The 12,754-nt window shown below is 51.3% G+C and overlaps 1 long non-coding RNA gene across 2 annotated transcripts in view; it reads left to right on the forward strand.

Annotated features, from left to right (window-relative positions):
• LOC106888101 overlaps positions 1-12,754 on the forward strand; it is a 141,253-nt gene that overhangs the window by 100,387 nt on the left and 28,112 nt on the right. The gene's annotated exons all lie outside the window — the stretch shown is intronic.

Below are 12,754 nucleotides of genomic sequence, written 5' to 3' on the forward strand. Positions count from 1 at the left end.
CCGGGATTTGGGTGACAGTAGGGAATGCATCGCAGCAAAGCTAGAGCCTGGCTGAGAGCAATTTTACTGTTCCAGGCACAATTACCGTCCATTACAAATTCCAGGAACGAGCACAACCATAACTTTAATAGGTGACTGTGTTGCAGCAGCAGAAAAAGAAAAATGGCATCCCTCCCTCAGCTCAGAAGAACAAAGAAATAAATAAAAGACTTCTGGTTGCATGCTCTGTATGAAACCCAGGCAGTCCCGAAGGCATTTGGCTCTTCAGCTGGAAGCAGCCCTGGATGTTCCCTTGGCTGCAGCTCCACTGGTTTCGGAGGACTCTTTGGGGCCCTTGTCCCGCGGGGGCACAGGAGGCACCTGAGCAGGGGGCGCAGGGTCCGTGCCACTGCCGGGGGTCTCTGGGTCCCCCCGTGGAGGTGCCTGTGTGTCCCCTCCGAGGGGCTGGCGTGGGGAGACCGGGGTGGTTCTAGGACCAGGGTGCTGGTACCAGGTACATTCAACTGATGGTGAAAGGGATTTTCTTTTGTTGCTGTTTAAAAAGCAGAAACTGAGGCTTCACTGAAGTTGTTTGCATTTACTTTCCACAGTTCAATTATTGCTGCTTTAAATAAAGCATTTTTTCACTAGAAGTGAAACTTGGACCAAGACCCCATTTCAGGAAAGCACTCCCTTATCCAGACAGCACTAAAGTAAATTCCTGGTTTTAAGCAACCGCTCAAATGCCGTTGACTTTCCATCTCTTAAGAGTATTGTTTAGGCAAGTGGATGAAACAGGTCAGAAACTAATGTGAAGCTGAAAAAAATCCATCCATTTGCATTGCCCATAACCAGAGAACAGCACAACCGCTACCCAAGGAAGAGAGCAAGTGCTGAAAGTTAAACTGATCTTGTTTTTTTCAGCAAAACTCTTTAATTTAAATAATCTTAAACTTACAATTAATGTAAGAAGTATGGGCATGATACTTTTATTATCCTTTATCACGCTTGCGTGCATGAAGAGTACTGGGAGGGAGTTACTCAGTGGAGACTCTTCAAGCCTCTAACACCTCACTTGACAAGGGTTCTCATTGTCTTGCAGCTTCAGTAATTAATGCAGCTAATGTATGAAAAGGGAAACTGTCTATACAGGTTCTAGACAACATGATTTCCATGCCTACATTTTGTAACTTTTTAATTAATTTGTGTTCTTGAAGTAGCAATATTAACATAATTTGTTGCAGAGATTTAATCGCGTATGACACTTCAGCTGCCCAGACGTTCCTATTTGAATAACTGTATGAGGTTACTGGTGAGAGCAGGATCTCCAGGTAGAGCAGACGGGTTTTCCCTTCCCAGGCATCTGTCCTCGAGTAGCCTTTTGTGATTGCCAGGCAGTGTGTCGAATGCCTGGGAGCTGATGGTCCGGACTCCTCACCACCGCCTTGGGCCACCAGTTCTGGCTGCCGTACCTCTCTTTACACAGCTCCCTTCATAAACCAGGGGTGGCTGCAGTCCAGGGTGTTTTTCTGAGCTCAGCTGAAGCGTGGTGATGGGCTAACGTTGGAGAACGTGGGGTTTACCCCACGTTCTCCAATGTTAGCCCATCACCACGCTCAGAGCCATTACAGTAGTCTTAATTCTTACTTCACTTCATGGGAAAAAGAAACAGAACAAGGAGTTAAGTGCCCTTATATTTTTTTTTTTTCCCCTGCTCTGTCAATAGTCCAACCAGTTTAAATGTATATTTATTCTATGTTTGAAATAATGCAAACTATTCGGAATGCTATGAGAGCTATGAAAAACACAGGGCTTGGAAAACTGGCAGTTTTTGTGGTTTTGGGGTTTTGAGTAAAGTTTCACAACCAATCAGCCCAGAATAATGTCCGGTAAAGGCATTTCTGCTTGTTAGTCTATTTATTTATTTACTTTGGCTTTGTGAGCCAAGGCGAGACACATTTGGAGGAAGGTCAGTGAAAATACTCCAGATCTGTGAGAGGGTCTGGGTCCTGCAGAGCGCTGGGGACCCGCTGTCCTGGTGGTGATCGCTGGGGAGGAGCTGGAGCACAACCTGCCTGCCTGGGTGGCGTGGGCTCGCGGCCCTCCCCGGGAAGGGAAACCAGTGTCGGGGCCATTGGATGCTTTACTTTGGCGGCCACCGGTGTCTTTGTGTCTCCTCCTCGGCTGGTGGCCCCGATGGCATCTGCCTCGCTGGAGATCTAACCTTCATTTGATGTTGTGTCATCCCGCAGCCATCCCAGCCCAGCACCCAGCCTGGCCCCGTGGTGACAGCTGAGCCCTGACCCCGACCCTGGCAGAGGCTTTCGAGGGTGTGGGTGCAGCCGGGGGTCCTTTGTCCCCCTCCCCACACCGTGTACCTGCGTAGTATGAGGTTTTGCTCTTGGGTTTAGGTCCCCGGGACATTGGTGTGACTTAAGTTCAGGAGGGGAGATCTCCCTGGGGAACGTGTTTGCTCCACGGTTTGCTCAGCTCCTTCCCGAGTTCCCAGCGGGAGAGGCTCCCCCTGCCCAGCTCTCACTGGGGGCCACGGAGGGAGGCTCCGACAGGACCTGGGTGTTCCTTGGGGAGCGCGGGCAGTCCTGGGGCCCAGGGTTAGTTGTCCCACTGTGCTCCAGCCCCTCTTGGGCACAGCGGTGCTGTGACCCTGGCCCTGAATGCCTGTCCCATGGCGGAGCTTCCAGGAGCATCCGGAGCCTTGCTGGGGCCGGGGGCAGTGCCTGCAAGGGCCAAATCAGGGGGGCTTTGCTCCGTGCCTTCTACTCGTGTCCCTGTGTGTGACCAACATATTGCAAATACCCGCCACCATGAGGGTTCTGTGGAGGAATGAACAGCCTTGAAAAGCAGAGGCTGCTCCCCATCCCGTCAGCCCCCTGGGCTCGTCAGGGTCCGTCCCTGCAGCCACAGGGCCAGGGAGCAGGCACGTCCCAGGGAAGACCTGTCGTCCCTCAGAGCTCCCTGCCTTGCCAGCTGGCCCAGTGGCACCCTGCGCCCAGGGGACACCGGGGCACAGGGCCCTGGCTGTGCCCTGGCCATGGCGTGGCTGGGCCGTGCCAAGGTGGGCGCGCAGCAGCAGCCACCCTGGCTGTGGAGGATCCCGGGGGAGAAGCCGTGACAACCTTCTGAGCGCACTGCCACCTTGTGTTGGTCCATCCCGCGCCCGGGCAGGGCCATGTCCTGGCACGGACGGACAGATGTGCTGCCTGTGGAGATCCAGAGATGGCCTTACAGCCCAGGGCGGCTGTTTGTCTCCACCGGGCACCCTCTCCCATGGCCTGGCTCCCTGGCTGCAGGAGCAGGGCTGCCTGTGCCACTCTGCATCCACCTGTGAGCTGGGGTGATGCCACCCTCTCCTTTGGATCCTGAACGCCCACAGCCCAGGCTGGGTGTCCAGACAAGGCGAAGAGCCTGGAGCACCCTCAGCAGCCCCACAGAGCCGTCAATTGCTCTGTGCAATGTGGGAAGAGAGGCCAGAAGAATGTTTTGTTGGTTGACCTGGAAGGTCAGCCGTAGTTCTCCCCATCCTCTCCTCCCTGCCCAAACAGATTGTTGGGAGCTGCATGCCTCCATGGCGCACATTCTGCACTACATTAGTTTAATGGCACTGTCACTATGAATTGCAAACTTTCTCAGCTCCCCCCTGTGCTGGTGAAACATGGCAACATAAGGAACATCTGCTCCCTTACCCTTTGCTGGAAATGGGAAACATCATATTGCATTTTTGTTATTAGCCTTATTTGGATGCCAGTGGTTTTGTTTCTAAACACATCAAGGCAGCTGAATAACCTTAATTGAGTACTACAGAAAAAGCATGGTTTCATGCAAATACAGCTGCCAGCGTAATTATTAGGACAATACTGAACTTCTATTCCTGAGATGGGTTCCAGTTCCTTGGTTTTTATATTGCTCCCTTGCTGCTGAGTTTCATTATAAACATCTCCACACAAACCGATCTATAGTTAGCAGTAAACAAGTTAAGTCCTTAATTTTGTACATTAAAAAGCCAAACAAATCTAATGATTACAATGCACATTTGAGCCTTTATTTATACACAAAATTAATCACCTAATCTCCACTAGGAACAGCTACCACAGGTAAATCTCTGCCTTACATGGTTTCAAACAACCCCAAGATTTCTAGTGCAATTTCATTAAAGAGAACAGATTCCTGCAGCTCCTATGGAAGACGACAGTATGTGTAAATGGAATCAATTAATAATTCCCAGATTTAATTATAATGGATTCATTGTTATTGCATGATCGACCACAGCATGCAAACAGCAATTAAGCAAAGCACATACATGCAATTGTCTCGTCCACCCATTATATAGAATCACTTTGTTATTAAGCTTGAGGGCAAGTCAGAGACCAAGAATACAGCAAAGGCACAAAAAATGGCAAGATTGATTCCAACAATTTTGTCAGTGTCTTTCTGCACTGCAGCATACGCGCATCTTTCCCGATAGGCACACTTTTAATGAACCGTCATGAAAATATTTTGCTTTCATCTTATCTCCTCCACCAGCTTACTGGAGCATTCCAGAATACTGTTAGCCAGGTGGGGCTTGCTCAGTTTTGGGTAGCTTTGCCTAGATTTGGAGAGGTCTTTGGTGAAGCCTGAAAATCAGGCTTCTGGTGGGAATGATGGGGGTGCTTTTTGCCCTGCAGATTTAATTAGGTTTGGTTTTCTTTTAGACCCACAGCAGAATCCGTGGCTGCTTTGGATTGTCCACGAAGGATGTTTGGTGTAATTCCTTGGAGAGCTGTGCTCATTGTGGCAGAACAGTTGGGTCCGGTGTCGCAGGAGCACCAGTTTCTCTGTAAGGCAGACTGTAGGAGCAGCAGAGGTTTCGCAGGTCAGGATTGTGTTGTATCAGCAGAACTCTTGTGGGGAAGCTGCACAGCACGTGCCTGCCCTGTCTGGCTCAGTCTCCACGACTAATAACATCTACTCCAAATTTAAAGCGGCGCAAAGGTCAGCAAGCCAGATTTAGTGGGGGGGTAGCTTTGCTGGAGTCATTAGAGCTGATAAACTTGGCCTGATATTTGCTGTTAGAAGAGTGAATATGGGAACAGTTCTTCAAGTGTTTATTTTCATTTTTACAATCGCAGAACAAGGCAATTTGCAGCAAAGCGTTGTGTGCAACTGCAACTCTGCTCGCAGAGTGTGAGTCACAGAGGATGCCGGGCTCCGTGTTTTGGTTTAATACTAGAAGTTTCTACCAGGTCATTTCTGTCTCCCCCAGTACCTCCTCGCTGAGAAACAGACTCCCTGCATACTGGCACTGGTCTGTAGTGGGAAATCCATACTGAAGGTATGGACTGTGGCAGTGGTGGTATATACTGAGTTTTTCCTTCATAAAATTAATATTCCCCCACAGCTCTGTCATATTCCCTGGTATTATTTCACAGGTCTCCCAATTAGCGTACTGTAATTCTCAGCTAATTGATTAACACGTGCCTGGACCCCAATACAGCCTTGTCTATGCCTCTAGCAATTAAAACAAAGGCAAAACTGCCTGTGAATTTTTGGATGAGTTGATATTAACCAGGCTAAAAGTTGCGGATGCAACTGAAAAGGGCCAAAGACTCTGAAAATGAGGAATGAGCGCCGTCCTCTCGAGGGAAGATTGGTGGGGCAGAGTTTGTTCAGGGCTTTGCTTGACCGATTTTATTCCATTTTAACAAATTTGCATCAGTAACTTTGCCGTGGTTTGTAGATTGAGTACAGCGTGTGCTGTGCTGTGTTTGGGATTTGTTGTTAGTAAACAGCCCCGAGTGCATGGCTTGTGGAGCCGGAGCCCGGCATTCGTTTTCCGTGCAGTCCGGCGTGGGATGTTCCCCATCGGCATGTTTGGAACTCTGAGGAAGAGGAGACAGACCCAGCTCCTGCTGGAGTCACAGTCTGCGGCTGTCTGTTGTATCAATCAAAGGGGGAAACTTCGATGTGAGCAAAACACCCCGGTGTCCTGAGACACCAAATTGTGGGAGAACTCCCATTTTGTAAAACTTTCAAAAGCAGATTCATGTCTTGGGGATGTATCTGAGACCCTTCCTCTCCTCTGACCAAGCCTGTTCCTGGGAGTTTGCCTGGGCTGTGACTTACGTGCTTCCACTCCAGCGTCACCACCTACATAAGGTGACACCCAGGGCACCCCTCACCTCCCCGAGCCAAGTGTGGGTGATGGCAGTCCCGGGGAGCTGGTCCCCACGCTGTGATGGGGCTTTGCCCCGTTGCCAGGAGGCTCCCTGCCCCTTTGGGTCGGTGGCCAGGCCATGCTGAGCGGCTGATGGTGAGGGCAACGGGCACGGCCGGCCGGGGTGCTCGCAGGGGACGGGCAGAGGGCAGGAAGCAGGTGGTGAGTCACTGTCCCCACGGCGCTGGCGAGGCCACAGGGCCCGGCACAGCCCCTCGCTCGGCACGGGCTGCTTGGGCACAGGCTACCCCTCGGCGAAATTAATTGCATCTGGTGCTGTTCACTTCCTTTCCGTTTTTATCTAGTCTCTCTGGGCTTCCTTTCGGCACCTCACGCCGGGGGGACGGCCCGGTGCCCGCTCGCTGCGCAGCACCCAGCGCTGGTGGGGACAGCCCGGGCTCAGGGTCAGCCCCGGGGCGTCCGCCCGGTGCTCCCCCGGGCACAGCCTCCCCAGAGGTGCCCTGCCAGGATGGAGAAGGGCTGGGGCACCCAGGGACCTCAGAGAAGTGTGTGACATGGATCCTGTGTTTCTGCTGGAAAGGGCCATGGGAAGCAGGCAGCAAAGACAAGAAAGTCAGCTGTAAAATACAGATTCTAGTTTTTCTTCTCGCTTGTCTCCCCCTTTGATTATCTTTTATTTGTGCTGATATAACCATTCACTTGAATATTTTCAGCTTTTCTCAGGCCTGTGAACTTTTGTTTTTATAGAGTGAGCTTGTTTGCCAGGCAGGTTTTCCTCAAACTCTCCCGATGCCAGTAATTAAGGGATTATTGTAATTACCTCACTGGTGCAGATATTGAGTATTAGCGCTGAGGCTGAATGTGCCCACTTTGATTTCCCTGCAGTGACGCTAGGTAGGCTGTGGCTGAACTCTGCTCTAAATGAGTACAGTGTCATTAATGACAGCACTCTTACAATGGGCACTTTTGTGCTTAAGAAGCTTTCTATACCTTAATCCAACCTGATGCAAGCTACACATGCAAATGTATTACAGGTACAATTTACTTCATGGCATTAACAGAACATAAAAAGAGATTCAGGCTGCCCTGTGAAGTGTTTAATGAGCTGTGGGTCAGATCCCTGGAGCTGGCCCAGCTCCACGGGCTGCATGTCGGGGCGTAATGCCTTCCTTTCCCTTTCCTGTGCCTGGCACCGGCCCGGGCGCCCTGCTCCTCCCAGGCTCGGGGGCTCTTCCCGTCTGCGCTGGCCGTCAGGGGTCACCAGGAGTTGAAAACCATCGTAGGCTCTTTGTGGGACGCTTTTCTCTGGGCAGCCCAGCAGGGATGGCAGGGGGACGTGCCGCTGGCTGCCACCACGCCGTGGTCCAGGAGCAGGGGATACCCCACCTGGGCCAGCAGCCCTGCTCCTGCGGGTCCTGAGGGGCATCACCGCCAGCGAGGAGCGAGGCAGCTCTGCTGAAAGGGTGGCTCTGGTGGGTTGGCGTATCCCTCACGGCTGCCATCCCAGAGCCTCCTCTGTTGGCCCACATCTGGCTCTTTCATGTCTGGCCTGAAATGGCCTTTCTCCTAACGGCAGCTTTCCCACTGCACGCAGGCTCCTGAGGTGATGATAACATTATGTTCCCCTGCAAGCTGTGCATGAGAAGCTGTGTCTTGTTTTGCATTTCATCCACTATAATTAAACTCGGGACCCAAGTTCCCTTACACTGTGGCCAGTACAAAGCCCTGACGCTCATGGGAACGAGGTTTGACCCTCCAGTTCCCGTGCAGATCACTGTTCTTCATTCGTACTCTGCCCTGCTCCCTTTTTAACCAGCTGTGAAAGCATCTGTGCTGTGAGACAAACTGTGCCTGGACTGCACCGGAGAGAGCCCGCGCTTGATGTGTGTGCTCCTCTTTGGCAGAGGAGCAGCCCAGAGCAATGGCAATGCCCACAGAGAAATAGTCCCTGCCATTTCTCCAGCCTTTAGTTGGTGTTGTTCTGCCGTAGAGGCTGTGTGTTCTGTGTGCCATCTCTGCTCGCTTCCTGCCCCCGGCCAGCTGTGGATTGATGATAGCATCTTCAAGTTGTTGGACTTCCTCTTCTCGTCTTTAATCTCTTCTGGTTTCAAAATGGCCCCCGCACTTACGGTTACCGACCACAGCAGGCAGATAGCGGCAGCTGGCAGACAATGCCCAGCGCGCTTTAAACACAAAAAGAGATCTGTTCTTTAGGTTATATAAGAGGATTTAGTGCTAAGATTTAGTGAAACTCAAATTTCTGAAATGTTTGGCAGTTAATATCTTCAATGTGCTAATTCTTGACATTTTCAAATTCACGTCGGCTACGACTTGACTCAGCGGTACCTGCAGGAGCAATGAGAGCCAGTAACACATTTATGCTGCATAGCATATACATTCAAAATGTGGCAACTTAAAGAGGATTTTATGCTGCATGAACTTTATCAACTGGCTTGTGATAGCCTCCCATCAGACCATGCAGTCATTGCCCTGAATCTGCAGGGATCAGACAAGCACCACATTCTCTGTAGTAACACCTGCGCTCAGAGCCAGGCTAAGCCAAGCCTAACGCAGCCATCCAGTTCTTCAGAAGCAAAGCCACAGGTGATTTTGCTTCCTCTTCCCTTCCTTTTTCATTAAAATCTGGTTTCACAGGGCACGGAGCCTGAAGGAGCTGCAGAGCAGATGTTTTGAAGAAAGTCCTGGCCAGAAGCCACTTTGTGTTTGGTTGCTTTTGTTTTAAGATAGAGAGGGAAATGTACCTTATTATATATAGGTGTCTCTTCCAAGATGTATGGAAAGTAAGAACAAGTCAGGAAATGCAGAATGTCTTCAGTCAGGTGCCAAAGACCTGCCCAGCTGGGAGCGCAGCCAGTGCTCACCTGGCTTAGCTGGGTCACTGCGTGGGCCAGAGTCATGAAGATGAGAGGACTCGGTCAGTTTGCTGTCAGCATGCACTGTTAGTTACAAACTGCTTCTTGAGCTGAGTTCTGTGGTACAGTCGTGCGATTCTGCTAATGCAGTTGTGATTCTACATTATGGGCTGCCCAGGGAAGTGGTAGAGGCACCATCCCTGGAGGTATTTAAAAGACGGGTTGACAGGGTGCTTGGTGACTTGGTTTAGTGATGGTTTTTATCAGTTAGGTTGATGTTTGGACTGGATAATCTTAAAGGTCCCTTCCAACCTAGGCAATCCTATGATTCTATGATCGTTAGCATCAGAGTCTAATCCTGGGTGGTGGTAGCAGTTTTTGCTTCTGAGGTTTCTGCAGCCATTACCTGTCCATGTGCCTTCAGGACACCGCACGGTCTCGCTTTCCTCTCTCTGCTCACAGTACCAGATTGCAAACTGTTGTACTTCAGAGGTTTATTGCAACAGTTTTGTTTAAGGCTGTCATTATCTGCTCAGTGTTTCATTGGGAGGGAAGTTGTGTTTATAATTCAGGAATGGTGGCCACAAGCAGGAGATGGATATTCAGTTTGTGATGCTTCTCCAGATGCTGTACCTGAGGCCTCAGCCCTGCAGGGCCTGAGCACCTTGGGCTGAAGCCAGTTGGAGGTTGGTATGATCAGTATCATGGACTGGTGGAGGACGGTAGAGGGTTTATCTTCTCTAATCTGTTATCTCCTCTTGTCTCTTGCTTCATTTATAGAATGGGGACTATGTCATAAAAGTTCCTTTATCAGCTTGGCTTTAGGGTTGTTTGAGCAGCTTTAGTCCCAGCCATCTTCTGCTGGAGCCCTCATACCTTCTGGGCTTGATCCAAAGCCCAATCAGGCCAAAGTCTCTCAGGCTTTGGGGAGAGACTGGGAAAGATTATGCTGTGCAAGTCTGATGGCCAGAATGTCCTTGGAGAGCCCCAGAGCTAACCGGCAGCTGTAGGTGGACCTCCTGCCCCAGTGTGCTGGCAGCATGGCCAGGCTCCCGGGCTGAGGAGGTGAGATTCATCCTGTGCAGCTCTCGCCTATCTCCTCTTTTGTGACTCCAGGAGCCAGGATGCAGATCTTACATGCTACACAACATTTTGTGTCAGTAGGTGCCTCTTGTCTGATGCTGCCTTCTGGCAGAACAGCTCCTGCGTCCATCTCAGTGGGTTCTGCAGAGCAGCCCACCCAGCAGGGAGGACTCTCAGCCCGAGGGAGCCCACAGCACCCCCCTGGAGCAAGGCTGGCCATTCCAATGCCACCCACCTCCCCAGCAGGCTCCCGAGTGGCCTCCACTGTGGTGGCCTCTGTCCTTAGACCTTTTGTAAGCGTCTGCACATCAGGACAGTGATCCAGGAGGAGAGAGTGGGTGCCTGAGCCCTGCCCTGCGGCGGCGGGGAGATCGATGCGCTATCAGCAGGGCTGTCACAGCGCTATCTTGTCTGTCTGGCCTCCCGCAATCACCCCGCGTGTCACACAGTCCTCTCCTCTCCTGGCTGTCCAGGAAGCACCACAGCTGCCAGGGGTGGCCAGCAGCCGGCCGTGAGTACATCTGGAGTTTGTTTTTCAAAGGGTTACTTCCCCCCCAGGCTCAGGACAGAGAGACGCCAGCTGAAGGGGAAGGAGGCAGGGGACAGAGAGCTCATCTGTGTCTCATTGGGCTGATACATGCACTCCCTCTGCCCCCACCTGATCTCTGTGACCTGATGGGGCAGAAAGCAGATTGTCATTGGCAACAACCCACGTTGGCCTGAAAGCCACAGATTAGCTTCTGAGAAAGCCTGACGTAACTTTTCATTCTTGTTACCAAGTGTGGAGGGAAGACACCCCCCATACGCCTCCTCCCTCCCCTTGATTCAAGGATTTCAGTTTCCACGTAGAAGGTGGTGTTGGTGGACAGGATCCACGTGCTTGCATGGACACGTTTAGATGTGAGCCAGGGAAGAGCTGGTCTCCTCTTCAGGATGCTTCATCCTTATTTCCCTGTTGAGATTGTACATTTGCACAGCGCTGACTTTTCAGAGATGCTGAACCCATGGGGGCTGCAAAACCTCCGCTTGCGTTTCAGCCCAGATGTACTTTGTTTGCCACTGAATATTGCATCAGGAAAATATTTAATGGTAGGGGAAGAAAGAGTAGAGTACCCCTTCTCTGATATGAGCAATATATTCTCAAGAGCTCAAATTGCTACCTTTGCTTAAGCTAAACAGCCTTGTGTTATGTTGTGTTATCAAAGGCTGAATACTGACTTTTGCCAAACTGGTTTACGTCCAGCCTTTCCCTACTGGCTTCGGGGAAGGCAATCTGGATTTATCCCATTGATTGAGCGTTTCAAAGCAATCATGACTTCACACTTCCAAAGCCGTTACATTTAATCTCGTCAATATGAACTGAACACGCAAGCAGTGCAGGAACACTAACAAATGGGGAAAGTCTGCCCTGAAAGCCCAGCAAGACCTGCCCTTATCAGTCCAGGACATATAAATCACGTTCTTTTCCAGCTCATTTAACCTTGGCCAGTGGCTTTATGCCTCAGTTTGCTCCGTTTCCAAAAATGTGTCCAGTTCCTCTCTTGATGCATGGTTAAGGCTCTCTTCTATCGCTGACTCTGTCAACTGGGTAGTATCCCAGCCCCTCCTAATTGTGTAATTCTGTCTCCGTTTAAATATATTATTCCACTTTTGCTTTCAAATGAGTTGTCTCAGAAACAGCACTGGCATCGTGAGGTCCCTTTAGCTGTCTGGTTTCTGTGTGCTTTTCCTAGAGGAGCTCTAGCTTTTTACTAATTTTTATCTCCCCTACGCTCCCCTCCGTCAGGCGTGCGGCTGCATGTTGGTGCCCACGAGGCACACGCAAAAGGGAGGGAAAGACCCAGTTGGGCTTTAATGTCAAAAACTCGGAACTGGGTGCAGCAGAGGTGCCAGCGCTGGGAGAAGCTGCGGGGGTGCCAACAGCCCAGCCCCACGGGTGGGTGTGGGGCACCCGGGGGCTCCAGCAGCTCTTCCCCCAGCTGCAGTCTGGGTTCGGGATCGAAACGCGGCAGAGGCTCTGCCACGGCTCTCGTGTTTGTTCTTTGGTGGTCGCTGAGAGCTCTGAGCTGGGGCTCAGGGGTGTCCGGGGTGCATTGGATGGAGCAGCAGAAGGGTGAGCACCCAGAGAAAATGGTCTGTGACCAAAAGGACCTCTGAGACAGGCTGCCAGCATCGACTGCTCATCCGAGCCGGGCTGGTCTAGGGGTGTGACTGTTTCAGTACAAAGCTCTTACAGGGAATAATTACCATTAAACTGGCCAGATTGTTGAAGATTAAATCCATGTGCTGTGTATAGCCATGTTACCTCCATAAGGACATAACCTGTGTCACGCTGAGGCTTGGGTCTTCCTGAGCAGAACGCGGTGCTGCGCAGTCTCCGACACGCCCGGGGGGAGGCAGAGCCATGCCATCCTCCCGGTGTTGGTTCTGACACAGGGAGAGCGAGAGGATGCTGCCATCAGTGCTTACGTGTTTCAGATGGAGCCCAGCACACTGAGGCGATGGGTGCCTGCATTCCGGCGCAGCGGGCAGTCACACGGATGTGTAGTGTTTCCATCATGTGCTGCTGCTCCAGAAGACATGGCGTCAATCTCTGGGTTTGCTACAAAACTGCCCATTTTTGCTGTCACTGCCAGCCTGTCCT

Source organism: Calidris pugnax, unplaced genomic scaffold (genome assembly GCF_001431845.1).
Source record: "Calidris pugnax isolate Ruff unplaced genomic scaffold, ASM143184v1 scaffold28, whole genome shotgun sequence".
Taxonomy (NCBI): domain Eukaryota; kingdom Metazoa; phylum Chordata; class Aves; order Charadriiformes; family Scolopacidae; genus Calidris; species Calidris pugnax.